Source organism: Ceratosolen solmsi, unplaced genomic scaffold (genome assembly GCF_000503995.2).
Source record: "Ceratosolen solmsi marchali unplaced genomic scaffold, CerSol_1.0 scaffold53, whole genome shotgun sequence".
NCBI lineage: Eukaryota > Metazoa > Arthropoda > Insecta > Hymenoptera > Agaonidae > Ceratosolen > Ceratosolen solmsi.
The window spans coordinates 1,729,146-1,743,632 of record NW_011948441.1 but is presented as its reverse complement, the minus strand read 5'-3'; the positions used below and the strand labels follow the sequence as shown (position 1 = coordinate 1,743,632).

General features: G+C 28.8%; 1 protein-coding gene across 1 annotated transcript in view; it reads right to left on the bottom strand.

The window, feature by feature from the left end:
* Positions 1-9,437, bottom strand: part of Ca-alpha1D (Ca[2+]-channel protein alpha[[1]] subunit D) — a 64,959-nt gene extending 55,522 nt beyond the window's left edge. Inside the window, exon 1 of the mRNA XM_011503984.1 lies at positions 9,275-9,437. The gene's annotated coding sequence lies outside the window, so the exon portion shown is untranslated. The remainder of the gene's footprint in view (positions 1-9,274) is intronic.
* Positions 9,438-14,487: the final 5,050 nt, after the last annotated feature.

The following is a 14,487-nucleotide window of genomic DNA, read 5'->3' as shown; positions in this document are numbered from 1 at the left end:
TATTAACGATTTCCCTAACAGCGGATAGAAATAAAAAAACAAGGAGCGGAGATTCTAGATAGAAAACGCAAACGCAGCTTCGGCCTACTTTCCCATTTTCTTGGATATTCTCTATTCTCCCTTCTCTCTATCTCTATCTATCTATCTGTATAACTATATATATATATATATACTTTGTCTTTCTCCTCACTCCTGGCGGTCGAAAAATAGCAAATAATTGGCGAACGGCCAAATTTATCGTCCACCGCAGATTCCTCTTTGCTTAGGGGCGAGACACGACTCCAACCAAAATCCAATGCAAAACGAATGTATTGGAATGTATTGGAATTTACTGGAATAACGTTGATAATTGAATGCTCAATCAAATAGTACAATTTCGTGGAAGCTGAATCACAGAATTATTTCATCTTACTCTGAGATTTAAAAATAAACTGTAGACGAAAGGATTGTTATTGCTTCGTGACTACGACGGAAACCCTCGAAGACCAGTCTATAATCATTTAATGAAGTTAGGGCTCAGATTGTTTCGACCACATTATTGTTCTCAATATTCGTCTGATTAAAGACTATTAGAGTAATTATAAAGCATTTTCAATATTTTATGAAGGATATATGAACCTCACCTTGAATATTCTGATTTTATAATTGTAAAGTCATATAATATTTGTTCGTCGTATCATATCATCGAGATTTATTCTAATTAAAGGATTTTCCTAAAGTATTAGATATTTTTATTTTTCGCCAACTAATCTCATTCGAAATTTGCAATTTTTAAAACCAATTTCTATTCATTTGTTATATGGATCTCTCACATTTCGAAATAAGGATTAAATTTATTAAAAATAAAATTAATGTATATTTAGCAACAAACAATCAATTTAAAAAGTAGTACAAAAATAACCTAGAATAATAATTCATTTTTAAACATTATCGATAAGTGTCATTGATATTTTAAATACTTGTAGGTGTAGCCAATAGCTACACCTACAATAAAAGTACTCAAAATTCTATTTTAAATTCCAAAGGCAATTACTTAATGATGATTAATGGATATTACCACGGTATTAATAAATTATATGAATTTCTTTACACCCCAACATTTAACAGCTAAAATATTGCATCCATGTATTTTAATATCAGGCATTTCAGGCATTATACTTTAACTATATTTAGTGAAGAGAAAGAAATAATTTGTAAGCATATAGACAATACTACACTAAACAAAATGAATGCACAATTTATTGCTGTACGTTACTTGATATATAAATCCTTAACTTTTTAGAATTATTAAAATTTTTACTGTTCATCATATCTTTCCTTTAATACGTTACAATTATTCTCCCCCCTCCTTATATTTCCAGTAATCCATAATATAATTTTTGTGATAGTCACACTTTTAGGCAATAAGAAAATTAAAACTTAAATACTTTAATTATTAGAACTATATATTAATTCCATAGTTGACCAACAGCCACGATAGAATCATATGTACAAACATTAAATGATAAAAGAATTCTTTGAAAATTAAACAATTTATGAAAAAATAAGAATTATTAACTCAAAAATAAATGAAAGCAAGCATTTCCTTGGTAAAATAGAACACTATGATCTTATTTAATACATCTGAATACTATTTATCTAATTTATCTGATAATGATACTTTAAAAACATTATTTTTACAAATGTTTAATAATGAATAATAAAGATTTCTTAATTGTAATATTTAAATATTCTATGTTCCGTGTAAATAAAAAAAAAAAGTAGTTAATTAATTTAAAAAGTCAAAAGTAATAATTTAAGAATAATTTTAATAATATCTAAAACAAGTTTCACTTAATTCAATTAATTAAACTTATAAAAGTAATGAAAATGTGTTCAAATAACATACAACGTATATTATTCATTATATTCTGAACTCATAGTCATTAATTCGTCAAATTACCTCATTCACCGTATAAAATTACATTCAAATTACAACCGCATAATTTGAATCTGCTAAAGTATTTTATATGATCAATATTATTTATTTAATATCCTTTTAAATAGACAAATTCCGAGAATACTCAAATGTAATGAGAAATTTATTTACAAAACAACTGGTTGACATCTAATTCGCTATTGTGCTATATTGCTGCTCATCAGACAAGGTTTTATTTTATCATATAATTAACCATGTTAAGCAATTACTATGATGAAAATATCACGAGATATTCTCTTTATCGCATACATTCTCACTAAAAGAAATTCGGCTAATAATCATTCAAGATAATTAAAAAGCGTGTGATCGATCGCATGTACAATTTTGATTCCCTGCATTTTAAAAATTCATGATACAAGGGATAACAAAGAAGAAACGTAATCAAGTTTTATTACAGCTTGTGCCGAATGTAATAGCAACGTATGTGCGTCAGGATAACCTAGAAAAATGTCCCGCTCCCCGACCCAATATGAGTTCAAGGCGCTTTTTTAGTTCTAACGAAAAGGTGACGTCCTGATATAATTTGTGCCCAGGGTTCGTTAATTTTTTCCTTTTTCGAGAATCGCTTGTGCCCGTAACTTGGAATTAAACACTCAGAATTTTCATTCGTGAGAACGGCTTTATGCCTTTCAAACATTTTCAATTTCATGAAGAAAATACTTGACTCCTCGAGTTTTAAAATTAATAAAAGATACATTGTATTAGGTATACAAACAAGATTTTGTGAATAGAAATTATTGAGAATGTTTGATGTGCGCGACATAAATTGTTTGAATTAGATCAATAAAAAAATGTGTTACATGCGCATGTTGATAATGATAAATAAATTTTATTATTCACTATATTTTTACTTTCAATATAAATTTATAAAATGTTAATACTGTCGTCAATTATATTTATTATTAAAAACTTCTAAATTATCACATTTACTCTTTTATATACATACGTTAAAATGAATTGCAATAATGCTGATTTAAATTTTTTATTAAAAAATTTTTCCATACAATGCCAATATTATTTACTTATTGGAGTTTCTGACGTAAATTTACAAGTAAATTTAATCTTTTAAATCTGATCAACATAAAACTTCTATAGTATTAAAATTCATGTCATATACACTCACGTCACTAGAATTATTTAAAATATCATAATAACGGTCATTGTAATGGAAAATATTAAAAATAATGATAAATAATATTTTTATATAAAAATAAATTTGACTGATTTACTTTCACTGATTTAAGTCTTAGATGTTTCATTTTATAATTGAAAAACGTTATAATATAAATTATAAACATTTTCATAAAAATTAATTAAACTTGTGGTATATTTTAAATACTAACTCTTCGTTAAATAATTATAAATTTATATCCATAAAAAACAAGTTGATAAATTATTTAAAAAAAAACGATAATAAATGTCTATAATATATAATAAATAAAATAATTTTAAATATAATTCACTATTCACTATTACTAAATTGCAAATTTTTTATCGAGAATTTTATATAAATAGAGACGGAAGAAGAGTGGAAAGTAACTTTTATGAAAGCTTACTTAATTAAAAGTGACTTTTATCTTTTATAGGCTATTACAAATAACACGCTAAAAATAATAATTTAAAACATTAAAGAAATATATAACAGTGTGTATTTGCACTTTTAAATGATCAAAAGTTTTATAACCATCATTACCTGTACTTAATTGCTTCTGTTAAATTAAAAAAAATTACTACTACAGTCATTAGAACATATTTTAAATTTCAGTTACTAAACAAAAATATCAAATATCAGTTACTATAAAACAATTTCAGGTTGAAGTATTTTATATACTAAAAATATAAAAATGTCCTATTTAGATCTTAACTATTTTGTTTTTTATCCTTTTATAAGAATAATTAAAATATCTTTTCATTTTCATAAATCTGTACCAATAGCAATATAGCAAGATATTTTCTTAGGTACTTGGTAAGCGCTACGTAAATAATTGCCAATAATACTCCATACAATGTTAATTGATTTTTCTAACTTTCACAGTCATTTTAAAGTGATTATGTTTTAAAAAAAACTTTCATTGTAAAAAATAAAATTATATTTACTTGCAAATGTTTTTCAAATAATTTATTATAATATATTATTTTTTAATTAAAAAAATTCTTTTTTTTACGATAAATGGAAATAAAAAAATGGTTAGCGAATAACATAATATATATCGAATAACATTGTATATAGAAATTTCGATTTCAAAGATATTTTTTTTTTTAATTCTTAATATTTGAATATTTGAATAAAAGTACTTCTGTACATTCTCAATATAAAAGAATCTATTAAGCTCATTCAAACCAAACGGGAATGTTCATTATATAAATATCTAATTTTAATGACTTTTTACCTTCACTTATATTATAATTATTAAAGTTACACTATAATAATTACACTTTCCAATTAGTAATATTCATTTTATTTTGAATTTAATAACTTTAACTAATCCATATAGTAAATATTTACGTAAATAAAAATATACCAAAATTCAAACTGAAAATTATGATTCATATATAATTAAAGGTTTCTATTTTTGAAATAAAATTTTATTTTTAAATATAAAAGAAAAGAAAAAGCAACGTTAATGTCGTCAGATATTCTTAAAATTTATTAGATTTACTTAACTTAATTACACTTAAAATCATTTAATGATAAAATTACGATAAATTTTATCAATTTTAAAACACTCACAACACTGAAAATAAATATAACGTTGTTTACGTTGTCACGAATAATAAAAAATTATTGTAAAAATGGTCAATTAGTTATTAAAATTTTTACAACATAATAACTTAGGAACTCCATAGTCTTCAATAGTCTCGAATTATCATCTTTTATTAGTTATCCAAAGAAGTTTCAACACATTATGAATTTTCTCACATATTTTTACTTATTTATTCCAACAATCCATCTTTATCTAGTCCATCCAACAACATCCATTCAACAATCTATCTTTATCTAGTCTTCTATCAATGTAGTCTTCAACTTCCCTTGTTACTAAGAATCTCTACACTCTTCTATCTAATATAAATATTAAGTGTCAATTATTAAGTGTCCATAATCTCTACACTCTTCTATCTAATATAAATATTAAGTGTCAATTTCATCAATTCCCAAAAATGCAATATCATTATCAAAAAAACGCGGTCCATTTTTTTTTTGACTTTTTCCAATTATGAATCTCGTGGTTCAGATAGTTTACTTCAAAAGGAATGTCGAAATTGCAAATTAGCATCTATGACTAAAATGCAAATAGTATATCTAAATATTCTTTCATACAGTAAATATTGCATTACTTACTTCAATTTCTACAATTACATTTAAAAATCACCTTAAATATATTACTTACGTGCTTAATTAAAATTCTGAAAAATATATTGTTATTATTAAATGAAAATATAATATTACAAATAGAATACTTAATACTTAAACAACTATTTTTAATAAAAAAATTTCTTTCGCTCTTTATATCAATATTTGTACGTGCCATATTATTATCTTCTTTAATGAATCATACTTTCTAAAATTTCATTCAAATTCTTCCAGTTAAAATAATTTAAATAGCACAAAAGTAAAAAATGTAGACAAAGGTATTATCAAAAGTTGATATTTCTAATTATTTATTCAATTTTTGTGAAAATGTTTATACGTTTGTTTAACTATATTAGTTTATACCGTTGAATCAATTACAAAAAGTAAATACGATGCTGAAAAGTGATCTAGGTCATAAACCTTCAAACCTAAAGTTCTGATCCATATAATAATCAATTGTTTCAAGCGGAATTTTCAAGATTCAACTATAATAACTTTCATCGTTTAATGAAAATATGGTATGGCATTGTTTATTGGAAAAAGCCCATCCTACATCAATTACAATATTATTTCGTAAAATGTTTTATTTCAATACGTTTTTTCAAGATATGAAACTTTATCTATAAAGATTGATTTAAATTGAAATATAAATATTTGCATGTACATAAAAATCTATATATTTATATATATATATATATATATATATATATATATATATATATTTATATATATATTTATACATTTAAATAGTAAGAAGCTATGTAATTGAATATTACCACAGCATGATATTTGTTCTGTACACAATCGATTATAGTTATTTACATTTAAGAAAATTCTAAATATTTTCATTAAATTTTTTTAATAATCATAATTTTAATGAAAATATTTGTATCGTGAACTTGTACATAATATTATTAAATTTTATGTAAAAAAACATAATTTACTGTAATATAATTTCAATAATATCAACACCTTGTTATTAATCAATGATTAATCTCTCTGATATATATATATTTATTTATTAATAAGAATGCCATTCACTTCAACTACTAAAATATAATTATATATAAATTATAATTATGTCTGTATGTAAAACTACTCGAATAACCCCATAAAATAAACAAGTGAACAACACTTACTTTTCGTAAAAAAGATATTAAGAACTTGATTCAAAGAAATTATATCTTAATATAAAGGTTTTATAAGACGCTTCTGTTTACTTTATCAATAAACCAATATCGAAATTAACACAAAATTAATTTAGTCGAATGAATATGTTTTGGGTAATTTAATGTCTTATAAAATGTTATTTCGGTATATAAAAAATTTTCACAGCTAATTTTTAGAAAGATTCGAAAAATGAAATTTTATAGAAAATATCAATAAAATTCTTTTTGGCGAGTCCGCCTACACAACTCACATACGTATTAGCTTGAAAAATTTACTTTCAATGCGAGTCTACGAGATTCCCCGTTTTGAATATTGTTATAAAATTTCACGTTGAAACAAATTTCAATGGTATACGGGCATTCTGACATTAACGTTAATAGAATGTTGTATAAGAATATATATTAAAGGTGCTTGTTATTTAAAAAAAAAAAGCCATTTCGTCATATTATTCTTAATATTCAATAATCATTTCTATTTGAGCTTCAATCATACTAACATGTTAAATAAAGTTTAACACCTTGCACTATACGAAAGTATGGAACATAAATTTTCTTTAATACCGATCTATCCTAATATTTTCAGGTCAATTTTTTACTTACTATATCAGTTTTATATTTCATACATGAGATTAAAATATCTAAACGAAAAGATTATAATAGATTGAAGATAACAAATATTTAGTTGTAATACTTTTAAAAATTTCATAAAATAATTATTACATTAGTAATTCATTTCTAATCATGAAAATGTTTATGTCTTAACAGTTAACATTAATTAATTAGTATATTGATTTCGATGTAATAGGAAACTTTTGCTAAAATCACTAGGTTATTTATATTATTATTCCTAATTATATTTATATTGATTCACTCTATATATAAGAAATTAAGTTTTCTTTATTCGGATAGATTTACCAAATTATTATCTGTTTAATATCGATTTTCAATTATAAATGAATGAATAAAATCCAATATTTAATTACAAATATATTAAAAGCGCTGTTGGCAAAATATAAATTCAGATCGGTATCCTACTTCCTTTCTTATTATTACAAGTTTAATTGAAACATTTTTAATTATTTTTTATTACTTATTTGGTAATATTTATAAATTTTTTTATTTTATTTAACAATTTTTCATAGCATTATTCTTATTAAATTTACAAAAATAATTAAAATTATCATTACAATAAAGTAAACACTATAATAAATAAATAAGTATTTACAAATGCATAATGAAAAATATATATTAATATATTATTTTATTTGCAATCGAGGAAATTCTATTCAAATATAAATATCTAAATTCTATGCTAGTTATTGAAAATAGTTGAAAATTGTTTCTTAAATTTTAGAATCTTTCACAAACAAATTATCATAAATTAAAAGTGAGTAATCCCGACATTAGCAAAATACATAGAATGTAAAGACACACAAGCATAGATATAATAATACTACAAATAACAATGGCAATTATAATCATTGCATTTCCGATCAAATTCATCAGTATTCCAGAGTATATTATTAATAAATTATTTAATTATTCTTTTTTATTAAATAGAAATTACTATTTTTGTTTAATTATATACCAATAAGATATATCTATTTACATATCCGAAACTTAATATATAAATATATGATTCTCAGTTCTAAGGTAATTATAAGACAAATTGGATTACGGTCTTATTTATATTGTAACTTTATTGAAATAACTTAATGCCTAAAGTAAAGTGATCAAAGTTTCCATGTAAAATTAAAATATTTTAAGCGAAAGTCCAAACGAGTGCATTTTAACGAATGATATACAAGCAAGAGTATGAAAATCTACCTTCTTCTAGGATTGTTTAGCATCAAATAAAATCAAATTATACTCAGTTGTATCCATATAAAAGAGCAAGAGTACAAATGCAAATTTTAAAAGCACCTTCCCCTTTCAGATAACAATATCTATTTAGAGCTAAGCAAGGTGAGGCGAGTAAAGGAAAATGCGTTCGGGTGTAAAAGTGGCAGAGTTTATTAAAAACGGATAGTTATAAAAATCCATATTGAATTAGTCACGATTTAAAAAGATGGAGCTAGAAAGGAAATGGAAGTTGGTCATACGAGCCAGTCAGTTAAGGTGAGATAATATTTTAGAATAGCTCCAAAGCGTCAGTATTTTATTATTATTATATACGAGAATATTATTTTTTATTTTCGACTATAACGCTTTATGAGCAACTCTTGTATGCTCATTAGTCTCCCTTCGCCCGCCTTTCAACCCTTCCCCTAGTGACAAGTTAAAGCTCTTTGCAAAATTGAGTCGTCCCATTCATCGTAATAGACGTTTTTGCTGGAAAGGCGATCGCGCGACTTCCTCCCGTCCCTTTCGTGTCGGCATTTCCACGTGTGCGCGGCTCTAATTTTAGCGCCGTTGCGCTTGTACTCAAAATCACGCTTAGTGTAAGGTCGGGCTGAGCGGCAATAGGAACGCACAGCTGTCGTTTATTGTTATTAAAAACAATATTACGCCGTAAATCGGCGCCACGCGACAAACGCGAAATCAGGCTAAAAGCTGATCAAAGGGTTCGATTTACGATGCATACGGGGAAAAATTGTGATCACGGCGACGATTGACTGGGATTCACGGCGGCAGGAATTCTATTACGGGAGCTTGCACTGCTAAGGGTTTCGACGAGCGTCCCAATTAATGAAGTCACCGGGGTGATGGGAAGACAAGAAGCAAGTGGAAGACAATAAATGAAAGAGAAGAAAGGGGGAAAGGGGACAGACTCACCGCATGCTGCTGGCAACGACGATTCGAGGCGGCAGCGACGGCGCTGCCCAAATACATGCACCCTGACGAGAGCGACTCCTCCGTGCGGAGACTGAGACGTGGGGACGCAGGACGAAGTCACCGGCTGCTCATCCCGGCGTTATCCTCGGGCGTTGGCGGCTCTTCTCTCTCTCTCTCTCTCTCTCTCTCTCTCTCTCTTTCTTCCCTTCTCTAACACGCACGCACGCACGCACGCACGCACGCACACGCCTTTTGCTATCTCTCCTGTCGCTCTTTTCTCTCTCCCCTCTCCCTTTCTCTCTTTTTCAACCTTTATATATATATATATTCTGTATCTCTCTCTCTCTCTCTCTCTCTCTCTCTCACTTGGGGCCGATATAGGAAAGGAGAGGACAGGACTGGGGCCCGTTACTCTGAGATAAGATTACATCGTGCTCCTCGGCGTCACGACGCCGACCCCTCGTTCCTCCGGCTCTTTGAGGTTAGGTTGCACTTGCTGCAATGGACAACTTTTTTTTATTCTATATCTCTCTTTCTATCCCGCGCGAAACACTCAAGAAGAAGAAGAAGAAGATGATGATGATGACGATGAAGAAAATACAGTAGTAGTAGTAATATTAGCAGCAATAATAGTAGTGGTAGAAATAATAGTAGTAATAGTAGCAATAGTAGTATAGTAATAACAGTAGTAATAGTGTGGTGGCGATGGCGTAGAAGCAAAAGGGTAGAGAGAAAGTAAGGACAACGGGCACAACAAAAACCGCGCCGTTCGCACTCTCTCGATCCCGCCCTCGCTCGTTTTTCCCGGAGCGCTCGCGAGAAGTTCCGAGGGCAACCGCACGCACGCACACATGCATACGCGCGCACGAGCGGCCGCTCTCTCACCGTAAACTTATAAATAGAAATCCGGGTGCGTTTGATTATTTATATTCTTTTATCGCTCGCTCTCCTGCGAAGTCCCCTTTCCTCTTAACTACTGCCCATCCCCGCTACGGTCTTCCTCCCACTCCTTTCTGTGCTTCTCAAGAAGCGCGCGGAGCTTTTCCCTCTTGCTCTGACACATTAAATCGAAAGCTCACTGTATAAGACAATGTATCATACCATACGCTCATTCGTTTTTATTCCATTCGCCTACTCATCCCTATCCACGCGTCCTCATACTTATATTCTCCGCTTCCACGTTCTCTTTCTTCTTATTATAGGCTTTTAAAACCTCTAAATGAAATTTCACGGAATTGGCTATGTATTTCAGTTTCTTGATATTTGGCCTATTTTGTAACGATACAATAATAGGCCGTGTTAATCAATAAGTTAATAACACGATAGCATTGCGCTTTTGCATAATGTATCTATGATTTATCATGAGCGTTCATGGCGCTTTATTGCAATTGAATTTCCGTCAATATAATGTGCTGCACCAGACTCATTGACTATCTTGGTAATAAAAGCGCTTAGTAATGGATTTTTAAATATTCACCTAGATTTAAAATTAATTTATAATTAACGGGATTAGGTTGCAATATTCATTAATCAACTCTTAAATATTACGATAATGCAACAAACAATGATTAGTTAATAATTTACTTAGTTAATATGGGTTAACGAAGAAAAATTATAGCCCGCTGATTAAAATCATAAGGCAAAGTTAATTCTTGCTTACATTATTTTTCTATAAATATAGAAGAAAGTTATTTTTATTGTAAGTGCGTATAAGCTACATATGCTATCGGCTACTATCGCTCAGTTGCTATCAAATGAAATTTATAACAAAAAAGACATTTACCTACTTAAAATTTGAAATTTCTTTACAAAATTTAATTGTCATTATTTAAAAATCATTTCTTATATATTAGGAACTATTACTGAAAACAGTGCTGTAAAAATTAACGAACTATTTCGAGCTTATGGCAATAAAGTGAGCACTTTTTCCTTTAGGGAATACAAAAATAAAATAGACATTGTAACCTAAGTCAGCTTATTATGAAAAAACTATAACGTCAAGATTAGCTAATGATTAAGTAAAGCGTATAAGTACGCATTTTGTTTATTGTCAGGAGAAAAAACACTTATATATTGGTATTATATATAGATAGACACAAAAAGAATAATTATATTATTAGAAAAGTGAGTCAGCTATGCGTAATTGGATAAATTCAATAAGTTAAAAATATAGTTTTTGTAAATTACACTCTATCCTGATTGAACAAATAGAAAATTAAAAAATTAGTCGTCACTTTTTCAAAGTAACTATAATATATTTATCAATTGTATTGTTAATAATTGCTCGTTAATAAAAATGGATTTGTTCGTTAATTTATTATTAATTTATATTTGTAAATATTTTCTCATTCAAATTTAGTATATTTGATAAATAAATTTTTCTTGAGAAATTCTTGCTATAGCTATAACGTAATTAAGTTAAATTTTATTTTTCGTTATTATATAATCAATACTAAATATATATTTAGTATATATTAAGTCACTATTCCATAATAAGATATAAAAATTTAAGCCATCAAGAGAAATAATAATTAATTTACTATATTTATAAATTTAGTTTGCCCACTGTAAAAATACTTTTTTAAAAAATATTATATATATATATATATATACAGTAAATTAATAAATGGAATTATCAGGTTTACTTATCGAAACTTTAAGCAGTTTAATATCCTACAAATATAATAAATAATAAATGCATCTGATTACATATGCTAAATAATTTTCTTTAAATATGGTAAAATTCAAGTATATTAAACTGCTTGTATGACCATGTACGTAATTATTCAAATCAAATTTATATTACTTAAAGCCTTTTGATTTATTTACTAAATATGTATTACAAGATATATTAATAACAAAAGAAAATAATAAAATGCAATTCACTAAAGTATGCTTAAAAAAAATTAAACGAATTTATATTTAAATTAAAAATTTTTATAAGTAGAATTAATAAATAACTGTTTATTGAGGTAGAAATAAACTGAATTTAATTAAACCTTCCTTTTAACCTTGATAAATTGTTACTATTAGATTAAAAACGTTGAAAATTAAAAAAAATTTTTGTTTTGTTAAATACAATCTTATATGAAAAAATCACTTTCGATTGAAGTATTTTTATATTTTGTCATTTCATACTATCATTTATTATTCAATCATAAGAATTACATTGCTTAAACATAAAATACTTATTATAAAATATAAAGTACTTGAATCTGCATGTATTCTGATAAGACATTGAAATAAATAAGCTCCTGGTAAATATGGCAGAATATTTGTCTATGGCAGAAAAATTTCTCGTAAATTCTTCCACAATTTTATTATTCCTCCCTAAAATTTTGATATGAACTAATTATACTATGTATTGTTTTACTACAATTAAGTCATTGAAATTCTTAAATTCTTAATAATTCGGTATATGTAAAGTTTTATAATGTACATTAAAAAAATTATAGCTCAATTTTAAAATACATGAAAATAACGGTGAAGACAATGGCTTATGACTAGAACATTTTTAACTACCAATTCGTTTTTTACCAGAAGCTCAATCTGCCGGTATCAAATCTCTCTATTAATATTGTGAAAATGTAAAGACATATCCACGGACTGATTTAAATTACTGATAAAAAATCATGAAAGATCCTGCTTGGATAAAACAAAAAGCTCAAACTACGATAACGGTACAACAACGGCTAATTTACCATAACTTATATAGTGCATATGCAACGCTGATGGCACCCCACCCGTACAATAAAGTACATCGCTATTCTAAAGTTAAGCCCCAAAATTGCACGCTAACCGATAATTAGGCCAAGCACCCGTGAACGCGTAAACAAAAATGGCAGGTAGATCGAGAGTGCGTCCTTGCAAGTCCCAAAAGAAGAGCACACATTCACGCACAGGGGGCTTGGACTCGATTGTTTATACTTCCTCTCCGGCCCCAGCGCCCGCCGCCCTTTTCCAAATGCTATCGATCGATTATTACAAATTAATCAGCTCGCGTCGCGCACCATCATCATCACCATCATCGCCGCCACCACTATCACCACTACCACCACCACCGGCAGCAACACCACCACCACCGTTGTCGCCGCCGCCGTCGCCGCCCTCAAAGCTCCCGATTATGTCAGGTGGGCAGCTACGGGGACGTACCGCGGACTCTATCCGCAAGCCAATGCTCACTCGCGATCGTTAAAGCACGGTAGGGTTGCGCTCGCTTCGGACGGCAGTTGCGGACTCGCGAGTTGCGTCCGCGAGCAATTGTCGTCGAGCGGCTGCGTGCGCGCTCACCGACATCGATCCCTCACCGCCGACGGAGACTGGCGACGATTGGTGTACCGACGGCTCCAGGTCGGTAAGGGCGCCGGGGCGCCACTGACACGGCACCCACGCCACCCCTGCTATGGTAAACGACTTTTTAATGACTCCTGCTCGCCTGGAGGTAGAAGGAACTCGCGCGATCCCACGGAATTTTTTTTAGCTGCCATTCACTACCCACTGGCTGGGACATTATGGTGAGTGCCGGTAAAATAGGAATTCCGCGAACGGGACGCCGATGCGTGCGAGGATTAATTCGGGACGAATAACGGATAAAAAAACGGATCGCGTGGCAGTTGGCAAATTTGGGAAACAATGCTAGTAAATCCGCGCACCTTTCGGATAATGGGACTTTTCGTAATTGAAAAGACAGATTTAATATGAATTAATACGAATGAATTGGAAGAGCCCGGTTCATTGAATTTTGTATGATGAAAATGATTAAAAGAGGCCCTATTCTTAAATCCCATCGATGTTTAAGACATTAATAAATTTGAAAAATACAACACTGTTTGTTTGAAACGTAGAATGATTAATTTACCAATTACTAAGCTAAGCCCCACACTTAAAATCAAATGCATTAGAAAAACATTTATAGAGCTCTACAAATTTAATATATGTTTTTATATTTCACGTGACTTTGTCTAATTTGAAATGCTTGACATAATACAGACAAAAGTTATCATATATTAGCTTATAGAGTAAGGATAAATATTACAAGCACACGCGATAATTTAAAACCAATTGCGATTACAAATTATAAAATGTAAATCATTTTTAATTGCGCTATCATAAATCTATAATTATTTTCCTACTGTGCAGAATACATTAATCAGTAATATAAAAAGATTTATTAAACAGTAATATAAAATTTTGTCCAATTTTATTTTGAAATC